Genomic DNA, 20,979 nt, shown 5'->3' on the forward strand with positions numbered 1-20,979 from the left:
GTGTTCCAGGTAGACAGCCTACAGGGCCACAAAGCCGCCCTCTCCCTCTCATGGCAGGGGCTGGCTGGAGGTGGCCCTGGGCCCTCTTCCACAGGCTAGTCCCGGAAGGGCTAAGTTTGTCAGCAGATGGCAGATGGCCACCTGTCACTGTCCAGCCTAGCTGGACATTCTCAGTAGCTCTTGGGCATGGGAAACACACAGGCCCTGCTTCCTTTGGGAATCAGATCTAAACTCTTTAACCTGTTCTTAAATGTTCTCTTTGATCTGGGTCCAAATTTCCTTTCTTGTCTCACTTCTCTCGGTCTCTCCCCATGATCCCTGGGCTCCAGATCCACCCGGCCTTGGTTGGATGCAACCTGGTGCTAGAATACCCATTCCCAGAGCATCTTCTCCACCAAGTTGCCTGAGCCTCTGTGTGTTCCCAGCCCTAGCCAGTGCCCAGTTTACAAAAACTGAACATTACAAAATGCCTCCCCGTCAACATCCATATCCCAATCCCCCAAACCTGGAAATATGTTACTTTATGTAGCTCGCTGTGATCTTTAGATGGCAGGTTATCCTGATTATCCAGGTGGGCCCAATGTAATCACAGGGTTCTTATGAGATAGTGACGAGATAGTCAAATTGAGAAGTAGGCCTGATGAGGGCAGCAAGATTTTGGAGTCATGGGAGGAAGAGGTTGAAGGTATTTAGTATAACAAGAAGAATTTTCCTTCACTTTTGCTTGCTGATTTCTAGTTTCCAAAGAATTTTTTTCTTATGCCTTATACATGCTCATGAAATACACTTAGGACCTTGTTGCCCTCATTCTCAGTCCTACCAAAGAAAACATGAGCAAAATAAAATGCTTGTAAAGTCTTCCCCAGCCTATGAAACAAATGTAAGCCGTGTCCTGTTTTATTCACACCTTATGATTAGGCCTTGTTTCTCATCATGTGTTTTCATGAACACGTGCATGTTTCATACACCAATTACTTGTCATTCCCCAAATAGCTTTTACTTTTACAGTTCCTTTTTCTTTCCTTCATTTGAAAAATATATGCCTATTGTCTAAAGTTCAAAACCAGGGTAAAAATCAACAAAACAATGCTCAGAATCCCACTACCCAGAGGCCATAATTTTTAACATCTCGGTAGATTTCTCTTTTGTTTTTAGCCTATGCTTTAAAAGTGTGTAGAGTTGTGTCATATGCGTACATTGTTTAAATCAATTGAGGTTATATTGTAAGCTTTTTCTAGGGTTTAAAAATTCCCCATAAGAATACTTTTTAACGGCTACAATACTACGTGATATGTACCATAATTTATTTCAACATTATTCAGTGATCAGATTGTTAGACTGTTTATAATAACACTTTGAAGAATATCTTTGAGCATAAATTTTTACCCGCCTTTCAGATTATTTTCATAGGATAGATTCCCAGAAGTGGAATTACTGAATCAAAGGGTATAAACATTTTAAAGGCCCTTGATACATATTGCCAAATTGCTTTCTAGAAGTTAATCCAATTTATACTCTCACCAGCTGTGTTCATACATGCATGCCCCTCTTACTACATCCTGGCCAGCTCTGAACATTATCGTGATTTTTAACTAAAAGTATTTCCCTGCTGTTTTATTTGTATTTCTTTGCTAGTGAGGGTGAATATTTTTTCCCACATGTTACTAGCTTTATCTTACCCTGATTTTTAGGGAATTGCCCACTTCCTTTTGCCAATTTACCTTTTAGGTTCTCCATGTTTTCCTACTGAATTGTATGAGATTATTAACAAGGTTGTGAAACTATTTATCACATGCTTGGCATTCCCCCCCAGTATTTTATATGTATTTTCATTCTGTTTATAATGCATTTGATATCCAGGAGTTTTAAAATTTGTGTGTAGTCCAAACCCAAATATTTTCCTTGGTGTTTTCTTCTTTTGTGCCTTTGCTAGTGAGAGTGTTTGTTCCGTGTGGGGTCAGAAAGTAAGGTGTGGGTTGCCTTTTGTAGTCTTTGAGTTGCCCTCTCATTAGTGATAAAGAACCCACTTGCTAATGCAGGAGACATAAAAGATCCCTGGGTCAGGAAGATCCCCTGGAGGAAAGCACGACAACCCACTCCAGTATTCTTGCCTGGAGAACCCTATGGACAGAGGAGCCCGGCAGGCTTCAGTCCATAGGGTTGCACAGAGTTCGACATGACTGAAGTGACTTAGCACACAACTAGCTGTTTGGATGCCTGTCTTCTTCACCAAACTGTAAGTGACTTGAAGGGAGGGATCAAGTCTTACCTCCATGAATCTACAACAATGCCTTGTATAGAGATCTCTTCACCCCAATATTTGGGACTTGAACTGTAGTATGTATTAACTATGGATGCAATCATCATGCCTGCTTTATATTGACAGTTGAGAATACAAAGGTTCAGAGTGGTCACATGGCTTGCTGAGAGATTTGTGGAAACCCACATTTTCACATCTTGGTCTCTATCTTTTGCACCCTGTCTGTCTGTGGGGTCCCCCTACAAAGTGATGGGTGGTATGGAGGATGTGCTCAGGAGTGGTGATAATGGGTACAAAAGGGCAGGGAGTCAGTACCCTGTCCCTAAGTCACAAACCTGGATGGAGGAAGGGGTCCAGTCATGGGAGGGGGTGCTGCTTTCATTCTCTGGGTGCCCTGGCGTTTATCCCCAGGACCTCTCTTCTGCACAGCCACAGTCCAGAGAAGCTGTCTCCTCCAGCCCTGCTTCTACCAACTCTTCCTCATCTTCTTTTCCCAGCTGGATACTTACAGGCTCCCTGGCATAGCCTCCTCCATACCACAGGGAACTTTATGCTTGTGAGAGATTCAATTAGATGGACGCCTGGTACTCTGATCTCTACTGCCAGCCCAAACTCAAAACTAATGAGGCACAACAAAAACAACCGCTCTGTCTTCTCAAGTTCTTTTTTTATGGGGCCCATAAATTTCAAGCAGGAAAGTACCCTTGGTGAATGGTTTTAATCAAGGGCCCGAGTTTCTGAAACAGCATCCTTTCTGTGGTTGTGAAATGATGATCCTGGCTTGTGGAGTAGGGTAAACTGAGGCCCTGGATGGTTGCAGCCTGCTCCAATGCAGCGAGGAAGGGGCAGAGCCTGGGAAAGAAGATTCACCACCCACTTCCTGAGGTCTTCCAGCCACAGGTTCTGGTGATACACGGAAACCACTGAAACACCAAATGCCCTAATCACAGAAAGATTAGGGAGAGCTAAGATCACGTCACTTTGGGGAGACTGATGCTTTTTTTTCTTAGTAGGGGTTTTTTTCTTAGTAAGGATTTTCTCTATGGAAATCTATTTATTACCTTTGAGGAGGCAGTTCTTTCCAGAATAACAATATAAGTCACTGGGCTTCCCCAGTGGCGCTAGAGGTGAAACCACCTGCCAATGCAGGAGACATAAGAGGTGTGGGTTTGATCCCTGGTCAGGAAGATGCCCTTGGAGGAGGGCATGGCAAACCACTCCAGTATTCTTGCCTGGAGAATCCCATGGACAGAGGAGCCTGGCAGGCTACAGTCCATGGGGTCTCAAAAAGTCGGACATGACTGAAGCGGCTTAGCACACATACACGGGAGTAGTAAGCCATCATCATTCCTTACCTTTGTATAGCACTGTAATAGCTTAGAATGTGCTTTCGCAATCTTTCTCTGTTTGAACCTCATAAAAAACTGGCAGAACAGTTATTATTATTCCCATTTGATTAATCAGAAGAATGAGGATTCAAGAGATTAAATAATGGAGAAAGAAACGCTTTCTAAATAGGAATGCAGTACAAAATCCAACCAGTTGTTTGCTAGTTGCTTTGCCTGAGGTCTCACAGGTAGTAAACCACAGGGAAGGCCCAGAACTTGGTCAGGTGACCTCAGATGGGGTTCTTCTCCCATCACCTGTGTTAGATCATCTTCTGAAGCAGCACCCTGACTGCCCAGGGAGTCACTTGGGAAGTTAGAAATACTGTTGATATTTGGGCCCCACAGGGACCAATGAAACCAGTGTTTCTGGAGAACAGACTCTTGGTACCAGGGTATGAAAAGCTCCTGGGGGACTTCTCTGGTGGCCCAGGGATTGAGAATCTGCCTGCCAATGCAGGGGACACAGGTTCGATCCCTGGTCCAGGAAGATCCCACAAGCCATGGAGCAACTAAGTCCAAGCACCAAAACTAGTGAGCCTGTGTTCTACAGCCTGTGCTCTGCAACAAGAGAAACCACCCAAAGGGAAGGCTGTGCACCGCAACGAAGAGTAGCCCCTGCTGCCATAACTAGAGAAACCTGTGTGCAGCAACAGAGACCCTGCACAGCCAAGAATAAAATAAATAGGTAAATAAATAAAAGCGTCTGGAATGGTTCTCATGAGCGTAGGGTTGAGGGCGACTTCCTTGGAGGGCTGGAGGATTTGGCCCTGAGCTCCGATGTGTCATAGGTGGGTCTTTTACCTCCATGGTTCTCCAATGCCCCCGGTACAGTGAGGGAGTGGTCTCAGACCTAACCTCCAGGACCCCTTCCATCTTCAACATCCTAATTCTGGGATTCTGAGCAGTGGTTGTTGGTAACTATCTGTTTAAAGGGTTGCTCGGATATAGTTCGTGCTGTCTTTATTAATGCTGACCACTTAATGGCTTTCTTGGAGCCTGCTGCCAAGTCACTCACCCAGCGAGCTTCCCCTGTGTCTCCTGCCATCTCGGTCATCTGTCATTTCCATCTTGGAATATCTCTCCTGAAAAAGCATGCCACACTTGCCTGCCTGCTTATCTCCTCTCTGGGTGAGGGAGAAACCAGTTCAGACTTGCACCTGAGATGCGTGCGGCCCCGATCAGGTTACGTGAACCGCTGATTGACACTGAGTGATTCATTGGGTGTGCTCACTGGGAATGACTCCTTCTCCCTAATTGCTCATTCAAAACAGAAACCCACACCTACGCCCCTTCTTCAGTCGTGTCTCAGACTTCATGCTACAAAATCGACACAACTCTCCTAACTCAAATTTCTTTTTTAAACGAATGTCAGATTTTAGGGCACTTAATTAATTTTTAATTATGGTGATTTATGTGACATTAAAAAAGGCACAGTTGTATCAGCTTTTGGGCTGTCTCCCACCTGCTTGCTCTTGCCTAACTGATGACACTCGTTAAAGGGTGAAAATTTGAGTGCTGCATCAGTGGAGGTGTGTGTGGGGGTGGGGGGGTTGCAGATCTTGCTCTTAAATGAAAGAGAAGCAGAGACTATAGTGGGAAGAGACCGGCTTCTAGAGTGTGAGGAGGTCAGGAGTGGGGCTGGAAGTTGAGCCAGGCTCCCAGTGGAAACTTACTGTTTCTCAGGATGAGGACAATCAGATGTTCAAGGGTAAATAAGCCCAGAGACATGAAAATGAATGGTGACATGATGAGGACGTAGTCAAACAATGTGCACAGGCTAACAGCCGCCGCCACTGCGCTGATGTTAATGGAGGTGTTGGAAGGCCTAGGAACTGTGTAAATTAAACCTGGCAGAGACCAGTCCTGTTGAGGACTTTGGCCTCATAAATTGTAGTGCGGACAACCTCATTAAAGAACTGGCGTCTTGCGTTCCTACTCAAAATGTAAATTGGTGTGGAGAGGGCCTGGTGTCAGAGGCCAAGAGGGCGGGATGAGGAAGTGCTGTGTTAGGAGTCCAGAGAGCTGGTTTGAGGACTTGTCTTGCCACCAGTAAGATTCATGGAAGCATGAACCAGTCACTCTTCTGGGCTTCAGTTCCCTTGTTTGTAGACCGTCCACAGCCAGTCACTCACGTTTACTATGGGCTGGGTGTGTTTGCAGACTCTCTGCATAAAAGTCACACTAAGCTTGGTAATCATGCTACTTCCAGGCCCTGCTGCAGACCTACAGAGTCAGAAGATCTCAGAGTGGGGCTCTGGAACCAGCATGTTCCACAAGCTCCCTCCCTGAGAGACAACTAGCTACACCAAAATCTGAGACCTCTAGTGCTAAGGAAGTTAACCGATCTTCAGTTCCTTCTCTCCTTGGAAGAATCCCAAGCCTTCCAGCACTACCCCACTCTCATGGTGACAATTCCTTCCTTGATCCAGGGCTCGCATTTCTGTTATGACTCCAGCAGACCCAAGGCACCACTATGTTCAGTTTATGTTGATAAGACCCCTAAGGTGCAGACAGACTAATACTAGGTTCCACTCTCCTCTTCTACCAGCTGGTGGTGTGAACTTGGACATATCCTCATAGGCTTCTCTCTTCTATAAATCAGGGAGGCTGTCTAATATACAGGATTTTTGTGAGGATCAAATGACATTGGGTACATAAAACACTACATGGGTTTCTTAGGAACTAAAGAGTATCCCAAAGAGTTTGGGAGAATTGGCCATGGAGGTTGGGTGGAAAGTTGTCAATGAAGGGGTTGACCAGGCCAAATTTTGGAGGCAGACAGTACCTCTGGAGAGCCCTTATGCCTGATGTGTTAGTCGCTCAAGTTGTGTCCGGCTCTTTGAGACCCCCATGAACTGTAGCCTGCCAGGCTCTTCCATCCATGCGATTTTCCAGGCAAGAATACTGGAGTGCATTGCCATTTCCTTCTCCAGGGGATCTTCCTGACTGAGGGATTGAACCCGGGTCTCCTGCATTGCAGGCAGACTCTTTACCATCTAAGCCACCAGGGAAGCCCTCATGTCCCATAGAAAAGATGAAACCCTTTCAGCAAAACAAAGGTGCAAACAAACCCAATAGTAATTTGTGACATAAATGATAGCTATGAAGAGTAATTGCAAGGAAGAATTTCTAAGATTATTTGTCTCTAGTGTCACCCCCACCACCAGAGTTAGCTTTCTGAGCCCAGCTCCCTTTAGGTCCTAATCCTAAACCTTTGCTGGTTTCCTTGGCCTTCAGTTCAAATTGAGGCTTTGCACACCCAGCCAGCCCACTTTCCCTGCATCACTGTGTGTTTTGCATCTTTAGCTGAACACCATGACTTGCGGTTTCTTGAAGATGCAGCCATGGCTACAGCCTTTGTGTAATCCAATTTGGTGGGCTAGATTCATCTTCTCCATCTGAGCAATTCCTCCTAACTCAGATGTCACTTTCCCCGATTGCTTGTTCTTCTTCCTTGAAGAAAGATGTATGCCTCCCTCTGGGGTTCTCTGGCAATCACTATACACCTTTAATGGTGAACTCATCACCCCCACTGGCGGTTATGTTTGCATTGCTAACTTCTCCCACTAAATTCTAAATTCTCTGAGGCAGGGGGTCCATCTTATTTTCTCTCCTGTAGAGTGCCTGGCACATAGTAAGTGTTAGTAAATGTATGCTGAAGAAGTACAAAATAGATCACCTAGTTTAAGTAGAAAAATGGGATGAGGTAGAATTTCCTGGCATTCTGGAAACTACTAATTCCTTTAGGTTACACTGTAGCAATTCCATACACACATCCTCCCCCCTCAGCCAAAATCCCATGCAAGCTTTGGATTAGTGAAAAATGTTCAGAGATTTTTCTAAGAGCCTGGGGTTAGGGTAGTGAACAGAAGGTGACATGGGTGACCTGGTTTGATGGGTAGGCCATGGGAAACTTCTCTGGGGAGGATATAGTCGAGCTGATACTGAAGGAGAAGAGAAGTCAGTCAGCCATGTGGAAAGCTGTAGAGGAGCAGGAACTGCATTGCCGGGAGTGGGAAATGATACTAAGGATCTAGAAGCAGACCAAAGGCCAGTGTGGCTCAAAAGGATCACAAGGGCCAGGAGGGTCATGAAGAGTGGATGGGAAGGGAAGCAGAAGCCCAGTCAGGCAAGATCTTACAGGCTGTGAGAAGGGGTGTGAATTTCGCTTAAGGAGTTTAGTCAAGAGATTGAAAATAATTTGATTTCTAAAAAGGTTGTTCTGGGCAATTTAGGGGTTTCCCTAGTGGACCACAGCCTTGTCTGACTCAGTGAAACTATGAGCCATGCCGTGTAGGGCCACCCAAGATGGATGGGTTATGGTGGAGAGTTCTGACAAAACGTGGTCCACTGGAGAAGGAATGGCAAACCACTTCAGTATTCCTGCCTTGAGAACCCCATGAACAGTATGAAAAGGCAAAAAGATAGGACACTGAAAGATGAACTCCCCAGGTCAGGAGGTGCCCAATATGCTACTGGAGATCAGTGGAGAAATAACTCCAGAAAGAATGAAGAGATGGAGCCAAAGCAAAAACAACACCCAGCAGTGGATGTGACTGGTGATGGAAGCAAGGTACGATGCTGTAAAGAACAATATTGCATAGGAACCTGGAATGTTAGGTCCATGAATCAAGGCAAATTGGAAGTGATCAAACAGGAGATGGCAAGAGTGAACATCAACACTCTAGGAATCAGCGAACTAAAATGGACTGGAATGGGTGAATTTAACTCAGATGACCATTATATCTACTACTGTAGGCAAGAATCCCTTAGAAGAAATGAGCAGCCATCATAGTCAGCAGTACTTGGATGCAGTCTCAAAAATGACAGAATGATCTCTGTTTGTTTCCAAGTCAAACATTCAATATCACCGTAATCCAAGTTTATGCCCCGACCAGTAATTCTGAAGAAACTGAAGTTGAACAGTTCTATGAAGACCTACAAGACCTTCAAGAATTAACATCCAAAAAAGATGTCCATTTCATTATAGGGGACTGGAATGCAAAAGTAAGAAGTCAAGAAACACCTGGAGTAACAGGCAAATTTGGCCTTGGAGTACAGAATGAAGCAGAGCAAAGGCCGATAGTGTTCTGCCAAGGGAACACACTGGTCATAGCAAACACCCTCTTCCAACGACACAAGAGAAGACTCTACACATGGACACCACCAGATGGTCAACATCGGAATCAGATTGATTATATTCTTTGCAGCCAAAGATGGAGAAACTCTATGCAGTCAGCAAAAACAAGACCAGGAGCTGACTGTGGCTCAGATCATGAACTTCTTACTGCCAAATTCAGACTTAAATTGAAGAAAGTAGGGAAAATCACTATGCCATTCAGGTATGACCTAAATCAAACCCCTAACAATTATTATACAGCAGAAGTGAGAAATAGATTTAAGGGAACAGATCTGATAGACAGAGTGCCTGATGAACTATGGATAGAGGTTCGTGACACTGTACAGGAGACAGGGAGCAAGACCATCCCCAAGAAAAAGAAATGCAAAAAAGCAAAATGGCTGTCTGAGGAGGCCTTACAAATAGCTGTGAAAAGAAGAGAAGCAAAAAGCAAAGGAGAAAAGGAAAGATACCCCCATTTGAATGCAGAGTTCCAAAGAATAGCAAGGAGAGATAAGAAAGCCTTCCTCAGTGATCAGTGCAAAGAAATAGAGGAAAACAATAGAATGGGAAAGACTAGAGATCTTTTCAAGAAAATTAGAGATACCAAGGGAACATTTCATGCAAAGATGTGCTCAATAAAGGACAGAAATGGTATGGACCTAACAGAAGCAGAAGATATTAAGAAGAGGTGGCAAGAATACACAGAAGAACTATACAAAAAAGATCTTCATGACCCAGATAATCATGATGGTGTGATCACTCACCTTGAGCCAGACATCCTAGAATGTGAAGTCAAGTGGGCCTTAAGAAGCATCACTATGAACAAAGCTAGTGGAGGTGATGGAATTCCAGTTGAGCTATTTCAAATCCTAAGATATGATGCTGTGAAAGTGCTGCACTCTATATGTCAGCAAATTTGGAAAACTCAGCAGTGGCCACAGGACTGGAAAAGGTCAGTTTTCATTCCAATCCCTAAGAAAGGAAATGCCAAAGAATGCTCAAACTACCACATGATTGCTTTCATCTTACATGCTAGTAAAGTAATGCTCAAAATTCTTCAAGCCAGGCTTCAACAATACGTGAACTGTGAACTTCCAGATGTTCAAGCTAATTTTAGAAAAGGCAGAGGAACCAGAGATAAAATTGCCAACATCTGCTGGATCATTGAAAAAGCAAGGAAGTTCCAGAAAAACATCTTTTTCTGTTTTATTGACTATGCCAAAGCCTTTGGCTGTGTGGATCACAATAAACTGGAAAATTCTGAGAGATGGGAATACCAGGCCACCTGACCTGTCTCTTGAGAAATCAGTACACAGGTCAGGAAGCAACAGTTAGAACTGGACATGGAACAACAGACTGGTTCTAAACAGGAAAAGGAGTACCTCAAGGCTGTATATTGTCACCCTGCTTATTTAGCTTATATGCAGAGTACATCATGAGAAACGCTGGGCTGGAGGAAGCACAAGCTGGAATCAAGACTGCTGGGAGAAATATCAATAACCTCAGATAAGCAGATGACACCACCCTTAAGGCACAAAGAACTAAAGAGCCTCTTGATGAAAGTGAAAGAGGAGGGTGAAAAAGTTGACTTAAAGCTCAACATTCAGAAAACTAAGATCATGGCATCTGGTCCCATCACTTCATGGCAAATAGATGGAGAAGCAATGGAAACAGCGGCAGACTTTATATTTTTGGGCTCCAAAATCACTGCAGATGGTGACTGCAGCCATGAAATAAAAAGACACTTACTCCTTGGGAGAAAAGTTATGAGCATCCTAAACAGCATATTAAAAAGCAGAGCCATTATTTTGGCAACAAAGTTCCATCTAGTCAAGGCTATGGTTTTTCCAGTAGTCATGTATGGATATGAGAGTTGGACTATGAAGAAAGCTGAGCGCCAAAGAATTGATGCTTTTGAACTGTGGTGTTGGAGAAGACTCTTGAGAGTCCCTTGGACTGCAAGGAGATCCAACCAGTGCATCCTAAAGGAGATCATTCCTGACTATTCATTGGGAGGACTGATGCTGAAGCTGAAACTCCAGTACTCTGGTCACCTGATGCGAAGAGTTGACTCACTGGAAAAGACCCTGATGCTGGGAAAGATTGAAGGCGAGAGGAGAAGGTGATGACAGAGGATGAGATGGTTGGATGGTATCACCAACTCAATGGACATGAGTTTGAGTAAACTCCGGGTGTTGTTGATGGACAGAGAGACCTGGCATACTGCAGTCCATGGGGTCACAAAGAGTCGGACACGACTGAGCGACCAAACTGAACTGAACTAGTGGTTCGGTTGGTAAAGAATCTGCCTGCAATGCAGGAGATTCAGGTTCAATCCCCAGGTCGGGAAGATCAATTTAGGGAGAATGGATTAGAGAGAGCAATAAAAGTGGAAAAACGAGTTCATAGATCATTGTAGCTGCCTAAGCAAGTGATGAAGGCACCTTGCCTGAGCCTGGTGATGGTGGAGCTGGAGAGAAGTGAGTGATGGATTTTGTGTCTGAGGTGACACTGACAGAACAAGCTGGTGGCCTGGAAGGGAGGCTGAGGGAGAGAATGGTGCTCGGCTGAAACCATGGCTGCCAGTTGACATGACAGAACCACTGAGAGTTTGTTTCAAAATCCCATTTCCTCAAAGCCAGTCTTCATATAAACTTATGAAGAACCACAAGGATGCCTGTGGGCCATCAGTGGGATGCAGTATGTCTCATTTTTGCAGTTGAACTCTCCAAAGAAATTAAAAATTTTCTTATCTCTTTGTGGCCTCAATATCCCTTGATTTTGTTGCATAGTCCTCTTCCCAAGGTTTCTCTATGCAGCATTTATCTTCATTGCTTTACTGAAAAGACACAGCAGTAATTTTATTTTTAATGTTATAAATGACCTCTGTGCACATTTACCATTAATCTCCCTGAAGAGTGATGACATTTAACCAATCTGCACCATAGCTCCCTATAAACTATGTCATTTTCTCCTCTTGCTTGTTCAGTAAACAATGAACAATCCCGGTTGCACCTTGGAGAATTAATACTAATCATTAACAAATCACAGCTACAACTGAGCCCCCTGGAGGGACTATGCAGATTATGTGGAGAAGGTTGCATGAAATGGAGAGCGAAGGCGAGCCAGGATCATTGAGACTGGAGGAGCAGAGCCAGGGAGGCACCTCCATGGAAGGAAGTCGCGTAGATTTGGCTTCCTGAAGACAGATGGGTGGTCATCTTGCCTCCATTCCATCTATGGAAGCCATGGTATAAAGGATGACTGCTTGAAGAGACAAGGTAGTCTTGAGTGCTGATGCAGAAAATCAATCACAGTGAGAATAATAACCACCGTTACTGTTTACTGGGCGCTTAGCATTTTCTAGGGACTATATTACAGGATTTAAATGCAGTGATTTACTTAGACCTTATAGCAACTCTATGATAGTTATTAGCTCCATTTCACTGAGAAGGAAACTGGGACCCACAGTCAAAGAGACAGATGTTAAGTCTACCTGACTCTGAATGAAGCCCACACTCTTAATCAATATGCTAGACCCACCAGGTGGAAAAGGCCTTATTAGAAGCCCAGGAATAAACAAGGGGGAGGCTGGTGAACTGCAAATCAGTGGAGTGCCAGACAGAGAATATGAGCAGCAGTCTGGAGAGAGAGAGAGAGAGACTCCAGTCTTGGGAATGTGGAAGAATGGAGAGTGAGACTGGTTGGGGCTCTGGACTGGACTCTAGCCCCTCAAATGTTGGTAAAATGTTTTTAGGGGTGTGATGCAACAGGCAGGGGCTAAGGCAGGGTCCAGACAAAGGGGAACAAGATTGGACTTGAATATCAGAATTTATAGTTTATCCCCTGGGCTGGGCAAAAATCCCATTTCTATCAGAGACTGTTGGGATCAAAGGAGATAGTTATGGAAAAGTACTTGGTAAACCACTGTGCTAGCAAATGATTCAAGTTTCATATTTATTATTACCTGACATTCAAATAGGCTCTCACCAAAGTCTCAAGAGGCTCACTCCTCTCCTCTTTTGTCTTTATGAAACTGTTACCTTCTCAGTGAGAAGCTAACCTGGTGATCTTATCTAAACTTTCTTCCCTGATGCCACCCTAGACATTTCCTGTCTCTCTTCCTTGCTGTACTGTTTCTCCTATGACTGGGCAATATACACTTTCCCTACTAGTTTTGTTGATAGTCTTTCTCCTCCACTAGCATTACAGGGATGGAGAGCTTAGTCTGTGTTTTCACTGCTGAATTCCCAGTTCCTTGAACAGTGCTCGGCGTAGAGTGGACTCTCAATATGTCTGTTAAAAGAATAGGTACATACGCTCTTTTTAAAAAAAAAATTAATTTATTTATTTTAATTGGTGGCTAATTACTTTACAATATTGTTCTGGTTTTTGCCATACATCGACATGAATCAATTGGGGTGGGGAGGGAGGCGGAAGAGGCATTCAGGACGGGGGGACACATGTATACATATGCTCTTTAATAAGTATCTTTGGACAATGGTTTCAGAAGCAGGATTTATGTTTTATTCACGATTTAAAACTGGTAGTTCTGAGAAAGGCATTTCACTGAGGAGAACTTCATGTAGTCCCAACTCCCATGGCTACATGTGTACATAGCTGGGGTTTGTCCATATAAAAACCAAATCATGTAAGAGGCTTACTGCAGTGATTGGGGCCTTCTCTGTCTAAAGACCTTGCTCAGTGCTGCCAAACCAATTCAGGATGATAGCTGCATACTCACATGTACAATGAAGCACTAACTGGGGAAGCGGGGGTGTTGATGAAGCTGCAACAGGCATGGGCTGCTGGGACCTCGCCAAACACGGAGGGAGGAAAGAAGTGTTGGCCGATTCACAGTAAACAGTGAGAGGCTGAGAGCCTGTCAGAAAGTATTTTCTATTCCAGGCTCAAAACTAAGAGGGAGGTTGGGACCAGGCCCCAAGCTATGAATGTTCGGTGGATGTGCTCCTTCTAGTCGGAGTCAAGATGAAGTAAAGCTTTCCGGGAGGAAATGTGAAGAGTTTCTGGGTTACTCGGCTTGATAGGCAAAGAAATCTGGAAAGGAGGGGAGAGTCTTCTATGAAAAGATCAATGTCACTTGCTGTGGCTAGGAGTCAAGAGTCTCAACATATTTTGGTTTTTAATTCTTTTCTAAGATTCTTACATTGGAGTCTGACCTTCTCAGAACCACAAAATTGAGAGAAGTCTAGTGAAATAGGAAAGCTGGATGACAGGGAAGAAGGTTAAAAAAAATAATATGAAGAAATGATATTCAATGGGTACCTACTATGCATCAGTCATTTTGTGTGTGTGTATTATCATTCATTTGATTCTTTGAATGGACATAACTGAAATATATAAGAAGATAAGTGATTTAGAATGGTTACTATAAAAAGTGGAAGATAGCAAGTGTTGATAGGATGTAGAGAAGAAATTGGAAAGCTGTGCACTGTTAGTAGGAATGTAAAATGTGTAGCTGATATGGAAAACAGTATGTGGTTCCTCAAAAGATTAAACATATAATTACCATGTGATTCAGATATTCACATCTGGGTATATATCCAAAATAACTGAAAGCAAGGTTTGGAAGATGTACTTACATATACATGTTTATGGCAGTGTTATTCACAATAGCCAAAAGATGAAAGCAGCCCAAATGTTTATCAACAGATGAATGGATAAATCAAACATACAAGCAATAGAATATTATTCAACCTGAAAAAGGAAGGCAATTCTGACACATGCTACAACATGGATGAACCCTAAGGACATTACACCAAGTGAAACAAGTCAGAAACAAAAAGACAAACACTGTATGATTTCACTTACATGAGGTACCTGGAGTAGCCAGATTCATAGGAATTCAAATTCCACAAGTAGTAGCATACTGGTTTCCAGGGGATGGTGAGAGGGAGAGAATGGGATATTATTGCTTCATGGGTACAGAGTTTCAATTTTGCAATATGAAAAAGAATGAAAAAGCTCTGATAATTGGTTGCACAACTTGAATATTTTTAACACTACTTGAACAGTACACTTAAAAAGGGTTTCATGTTATATGTTATTTTACCACAATTTAAAAAAAAACAGAAGATGATTATGCTGGCCTTCCCAGGTATGGTTATCAGCCTATCGATTATGCCAGCCTTGAAAATAAGCCCTAATGGAGATGGCAGGATGGCAGGGCAAGAAGACATCAGTATGGCCTCATGAGAAAAACCCGTTGCAGTGGCTCTCTGAGGAGTTTAGCTTTTTCTTCTTTCCTCTCCTTTTAAATCCCCTTCTGTTTGGCTTCCAGTGGAATATGCTGGTGTGTGAGGCAGTGGATACAGCAAGAACACACTGGTCTGGCAGGGAGGAGGTCTCAGGTCTGCCTGTTGCTGCCATGTACTGGCCGAGTGATGCTGGACAAGGTCTGTGCCCTCATGGTCTCAGAGTCTACTAATCTGTGAAGTGATGGGGCTGAACCAGATGAGCTGCAGGGGGTTCCCTCCCCACTACCGTGGATCAGGGTCTTAGTCAACAACAGGGAATAGCAGAGAAGAGTTCGATATGTAGGAGGAGGGTGTGAGTTGAGGGGAGTGGGGCCCCTGCTAACAGTGACATATGTGAATGACAACTTGGAAAGCCTGTGGGGAGACTCCCAGGTCAGCTGGAGTCCTCTCAACCTGCACTCTTGCTATTAAATGTGGGGCATGTCCTGTGGAGGGCTGCTGCAGGCCCAGAAGGTTCCCAGGCACACAGGGCTCCATTTCCACTTTTATGAGTATTTCCTGAACACCCAGGGGTTTTCTGCCAGGTACTATAAGTTTGAGAGTGAAGCTGCTACCTAACAGAGTTTACAATTTTGTTTTAAGAAAATAGATGAGAAAAGAAATGAGATTTGAAGGAAGAGATCTGTGAGGACACCTATAGGACTATTCATGCTCACAGGTCTCAGGCAGACCTGCCAAGTCACAGGGGCACAGACACAAGTGTCCTCGCTCAGCTCAGGAAGGGTCCAGAGAGAACAGTTCTGCTAGGGAACGCCTTGGAGTACAAGGACAACCCATTTCAGATGGACCTGATGGAAAGTCCATTTAAATTGTGTGACTGTCCTCAATCTCCACTGGTCTCTGTAATTTGCCAAGCATGTGGTCTGGAGACAGATGGACCAAATTTGTAGTTTTGGAGACAGATGGACCAAATTTGTGATTTTGGACACAAATGAACCAACTTTGAATTCTGACTTCACCACGTGGTCTTGTACAAAGTGCTTTATTGCCTTGAGCTTCGGCATTCATCTTGCAGGGCTATTTCAAGGTTTAGAAATACTATAGGTAAACATTAGCGCCTGGTACATAGTAGGTATTCAATAAATAATAGATGATGCAGAAAACACAGTCTACCCTCTTAAGGCCATCCTGTATGTTGGGACAAGTGAAAGTGAAAGTGTTAGTTGCTTAGTCATGTCCGATTCTTTGTGACCCCATGGACTGTAGCTGCCAGGTTCCTCTGTCCATGGAATTTTCCAGGCAAGAATACTGGAATGGGTTGCCATTTCCTTTTCCAGGGGATCTTCCTGACCCGGGGATTGAATCCAGGTCTCCCACATTGCAGGCAGATTCTTTACTGTCTGAAGCCAGTAAGCACCAGGGAAGCCCCATGTTGGGGCAAATATGTGGACAAATAGTTACCATCATGATTGTCATCATCTGATAAGAGATCAAATAGATAAAATATGTGTACTGTGACAGTTTTAAAACTAGTCTGTAAATTCTTTAAGAATCCTCTTGAGAGGGTTCTTGGGAGGTGGGGATGTCGGTTTTCTCTTCTTGAACCCAGGCAGGTTTGTGAATGCTTGGACTAACTGCATGTGGTAGAAGCCACCACGTGATTTTTGAGGCTAGATTACTTGCTCATGGATACATCTGGCCTTGGAGCTTCCACATAAGATGGACTCCTCCTAGACTACTAGGCTGGAGAAGTCACATGTAGGCACTCTGGGGACAGTCCCAGCAGAGCCCAGCCTCCCTGACCTCTTGGCCAACACAGCAGACATGCAGCAAAGCTGTCCTGGATCCTGCACATCAGTCCATCTGCCAGCTGAATATCATTGTGGACCTCTATCAATGCCGTCCCGTGCAATGCTAAGTCACATCTGACTCTATGTGATATTACGGACTGTAGCCTGCTAGTCTCCTCTGTCGATGGGATTCTCCGGGCAGGAATACTGGAGTGGGTTGCCGTGCCCTCCTCCAGGGGATCTTTCTTATCCAAGGATCGAGCCCACATTTCCTGTGGCTCCTGTATTGTAAGCAGATTCTTAACCTCTGTGCCACCGGGGAAGCCCCTATCAATGCTATGTGGTACCCAAAATATTACCTAGCTGAGCCCTGCATGAATTCTTGTCCCACAAAACTGTGAGATATAATAGTTGTTGTGTTAAGCAGCCACACTCTGGAGTATTTGCTACCAGGAATAACTGAACGTATGAATGACAGACACAGAGAGGAGAGGAGTCTGATTATGGGGTAATGGGAGGCTTTAGAAAGAGGTGACACTTGAATTGTTCTCAGAGAATGGGTAGGGATTCATCAAATAAGGAGAAAGGACAAGGGAACCCCAGGAAGAGGACAGCATGCTCAGGGAACAGCAGGTTGTTCTGGGTGACCCCAAGTATGAGCTACGGGGTTGGGACAAGCTGGAAAAACAAGCCAGAAGCAATTTATGAAAAATCAGAGTTCAGACTTTATATGCATTATCTTGTTCAGACCATATAGCAACTATATGAAGTGTTTGTTATCTACATTTTACTGAAAGCAAACTGCAATCCAAACATTTGTATGGTGCATCTCAAGGTCACAGAGGATTCGCAGAGCCAGAATTTTAACAGGTCTGCCTGACTCTGAAGCCCAGGCCCTTAATCAATATGGTAGACCCACTAGGGTGGAAAAGGCAATTTTAGAAGTCTCAGGAATAAACAAGAGGGAGTGAAAGACCAGAGGTGACAAGGAATATCTGAAACACTTTCAGAAGGGACAGGATCCGATTAGAGCAGGAGACAGGACTAAGACTATGTCCTAGAGGGTGTGGAGAAGGGCATGGGGTGGGGTCAGGGGGGTGCAGAGATGGTGGTAACCACAGAGCCATAACAGGAGTCTGGGAGACCTAGGGAAAGACAGGGCTGTGGGGTGGAGAGGAAGGGACTGGTGAGAACTCTTTCAGGGGTAGAGTTGTCAGGATAGGATTATGGAAAGTTGGAGGAAGAGGTACAAGATGCCACTGAGGTTTAAGCATCTGGGCACTTCAGTTGAGTTTAGTCCAGTCGCTCAGTCATCTCCAACTCTGGGATCCCATGGACTGCAGCACGCCAGGCCTCCCTGTCCATCACTATCTCCCAGAGTTTACTCAAACTCAGGTCCATTGAGTCAGTGGTGCCATCCAACTATCTAATTCTCTGCTGCCTACTTCTCCTCTTGCTCTCAATCATTCCTAGTATCAGGGTCTTTTCCACTGAGTCAATTCTTCACATCAGGTGGCCAAAGTATTGGAGCTTCAGCTTCAACATCAGTCTTTCCAATGAATATTCAGGACTGATTTCCTTTAGGATGGACTGGTTGGATCTCCTCATTGTCCAAGGGATTCTCAAGAGTCTTCTCCAACACCTAGTTCAAAAGCATCAATTCTTCGGCCCTCAGCTTTCTTTGTAGTCCAACTCTCACATTCATACATGACTACTGGAAAAACCAAAGCTTTGACTAGACAAACCTTTGTTGGCAAAGTGGACCTTTATCTGCAAAGGCAGATGAGAGGAGCAGGCTGTGTTGGCTGGGACAGCGCCTAGGGGCAGTGAGCTAGATCAGCTGCACGCCTTCTTCTTGTAGGGCCTCCAAAGCCTCCCAGGGTGGTTGCTGTGGGATGGATCAGGGAGCTTGGGGAGTGCAGGAGGACACCAGATGCTTAGCGGAGGATGTGCAGGAGGTGAGCGAGCATTCTGGCAAGGCAGGGCTCTAAAGGGGCCAGCACAGAGGGTCCTCTCTCTCCTCTGGGGAGAGAGCCTTGGTGACCCAGCTGACGCTGGTCCCTGCTAACTTCCCCATCACAAGCTCCTCCCAGCTGCCCTCCCCCAGCTCCCTGTCACGACAGGTGGTCCAGATGGCTGCACAGGCCCTCCCTACCCCGCAGTCACCACAGTGGTTTAATGTGTTGTGGATTCTTAGTGAAGCTAAGACTGGCTGGAAGATGTAGGGGTGCCTTTTCCCCTCTCCTCCTCTGCTCCAAGGGTCTATTTCCTCTTCCTCACCACCTACACTGCGTGCCGGCAGTTTGTGCAGCCCACCAGCCCTAGCGTGACTGAGTCATGGTATCTGGGGAGAGGTGGGCAGTCACACCATGGTTTTGGCCCTGCTCCCACTGGTAAGAGATGTGGTGGAGAAGACACAAGGATTTCTCCGTGTGGGTCCCAACCTTCTCAGCTGCTGCCACCCTCTCCTGCCTCCAAACACAGTGAATGGAGGGAGCAAAGGCTCTGGAGGTAGCAGACCACATTCAAGCCCAGCTCAGCCACTTACTCTCTGAGTGACTTTGAGTGGGCCAACCTCTCTGAGCCTCAGCTTCTTCTTGTTCTTCAAAATGAGAAAAGAATGTCCATTTTTTTCTTTTCTTTTCTTTTTTTTTTTTTTTTTGCAGGGTAATTGATTAAGCAGCATTTAGCAGAGCAGTCAAAGAGAGGCTGGCCTGAAACATCTCCCTTTCCAGTCCTCCCACCTGGGACTCCATCTTCCCAATGAGGAGAATGGGCAAGGAGCTCTGTTCTGAGCTTGGACTGGCGGTCACTGGTCTGCCTTGTCAGCCGAGCACTTTTGGGTAGACAAGAGCCCCTCTTCCTTGCTTGGCACACACCTGCCTCTTGATGGGCGATTTGAGGCCCTGGCTTCAGAGGGGGCTGCTCTGTGCTGGCTTCCCCTCATGGCTCTTGGTTGAAATGCTTGGCACCACCAAGGGGAGAGGGCAGGTGCCAGGTGGGAGGAGGATGCTGGCTCAGTCACAGATCTGCACAACTCTGTGGTCTGATCCTGGAGTGTGGAGCAGCATCAGAGCCATTTCTGGACCTCCCTGCAGCACTGCCAGCGTGCAACAGAGCAGCCTCTTTGCCTATTGCAGGCTCCAGGCTGAGGACCAACACCATCAGTGCTGATGACTGGGACTCATCCAGGTTGTTGAAAGGACCGGTTCTGCTGGCGTGAGATGTCTTATGTTGAAAGTAGATTCAAGCAAAGAGAAGACTCTTCAGGATCATGCCCGAGTACCGACATCTTTAGGCTAAGCAGACTTCTTCCTGCAACACTCATGTCAAACTTCTGAGGCCTCCCGCCAACTGAAGGTAGAAGTGGGGAGGGGATGGGAGTAGTAGGTGTGGTGGGGTGGGACTTGTTCAGCACATTTAAATTCTACCAAGACTGTGGTGCTGGAGACCTATGTGTGAATCTGAGTTTCAGAAAGGAAATGAAGGTAAAGACCACTAACCAGAACTTCTTATAAAGTGCACTTTACTGAAAGCAAAGTTACTCTCTTCAGTGAGAATAAAGAAGCTCAAGTCCTTGAAGATAACAGAAGAAAAGCTCTACTGCTTCTATGTTGTTCAAAAAAGGATTTAAAGTGACTTGCCAAAAAAAAAAAAAAAAAAAAGTGACTTGCAATTACTTGCAATAAAAGCACATAAATGAATAAATCAGGGTGATCTAAGGGTAATATTTTAGTACAAACATGCCATAAGATTTCTACATGATAACTAAAATTTGGCTGAAGTATGTTTCTGTGTTTCTCAGTGGCCAAAGCAAAAAGGGAAACAGGATCAATTATAAGAGTTTTTGAGTGAATGAGTGAAGTCGCTCAGTTGTGTCTGACTCTTTGCGACCCCATGGACTGCAGCCTACCAGGTTCCTCAGTCCATGGGATTTTCCAGGCAAGAATACTGGAGTGGGCTGCCATTTCCTTCTCCAGGGGATCTTCCCGACCCAGGGATCGAACCCAGTCTCCCGCATTGTAGGCAGATGCTTTACCATCTGAGCTACCAGGCAAGTTCTTAGGAGAATGCTTTTTCTGACATTGAGATCTAAGAGAAGTTGTTTCCCAGTCCTCTTAAATGCTACAGTTAACATCTTCACCTGCATCTATAAAGCCAATACAACAAAATGTTCATTTAGCTATTTTTATAGTGCTAC

General features: G+C 44.9%; 1 protein-coding gene across 1 annotated transcript in view; it reads right to left on the reverse strand.

Annotated features, from left to right (window-relative positions):
• The window catches only part of ALK (ALK receptor tyrosine kinase), a 704,322-nt gene that overhangs the window by 122,319 nt on the left and 561,024 nt on the right, over nucleotides 1-20,979 (reverse strand). The window lies entirely within an intron of this gene.

The sequence above is a fragment of the Muntiacus reevesi genome, chromosome 3 (assembly GCF_963930625.1).
Source record: "Muntiacus reevesi chromosome 3, mMunRee1.1, whole genome shotgun sequence".
Classification (NCBI taxonomy): Eukaryota; Metazoa; Chordata; class Mammalia; order Artiodactyla; family Cervidae; genus Muntiacus; species Muntiacus reevesi.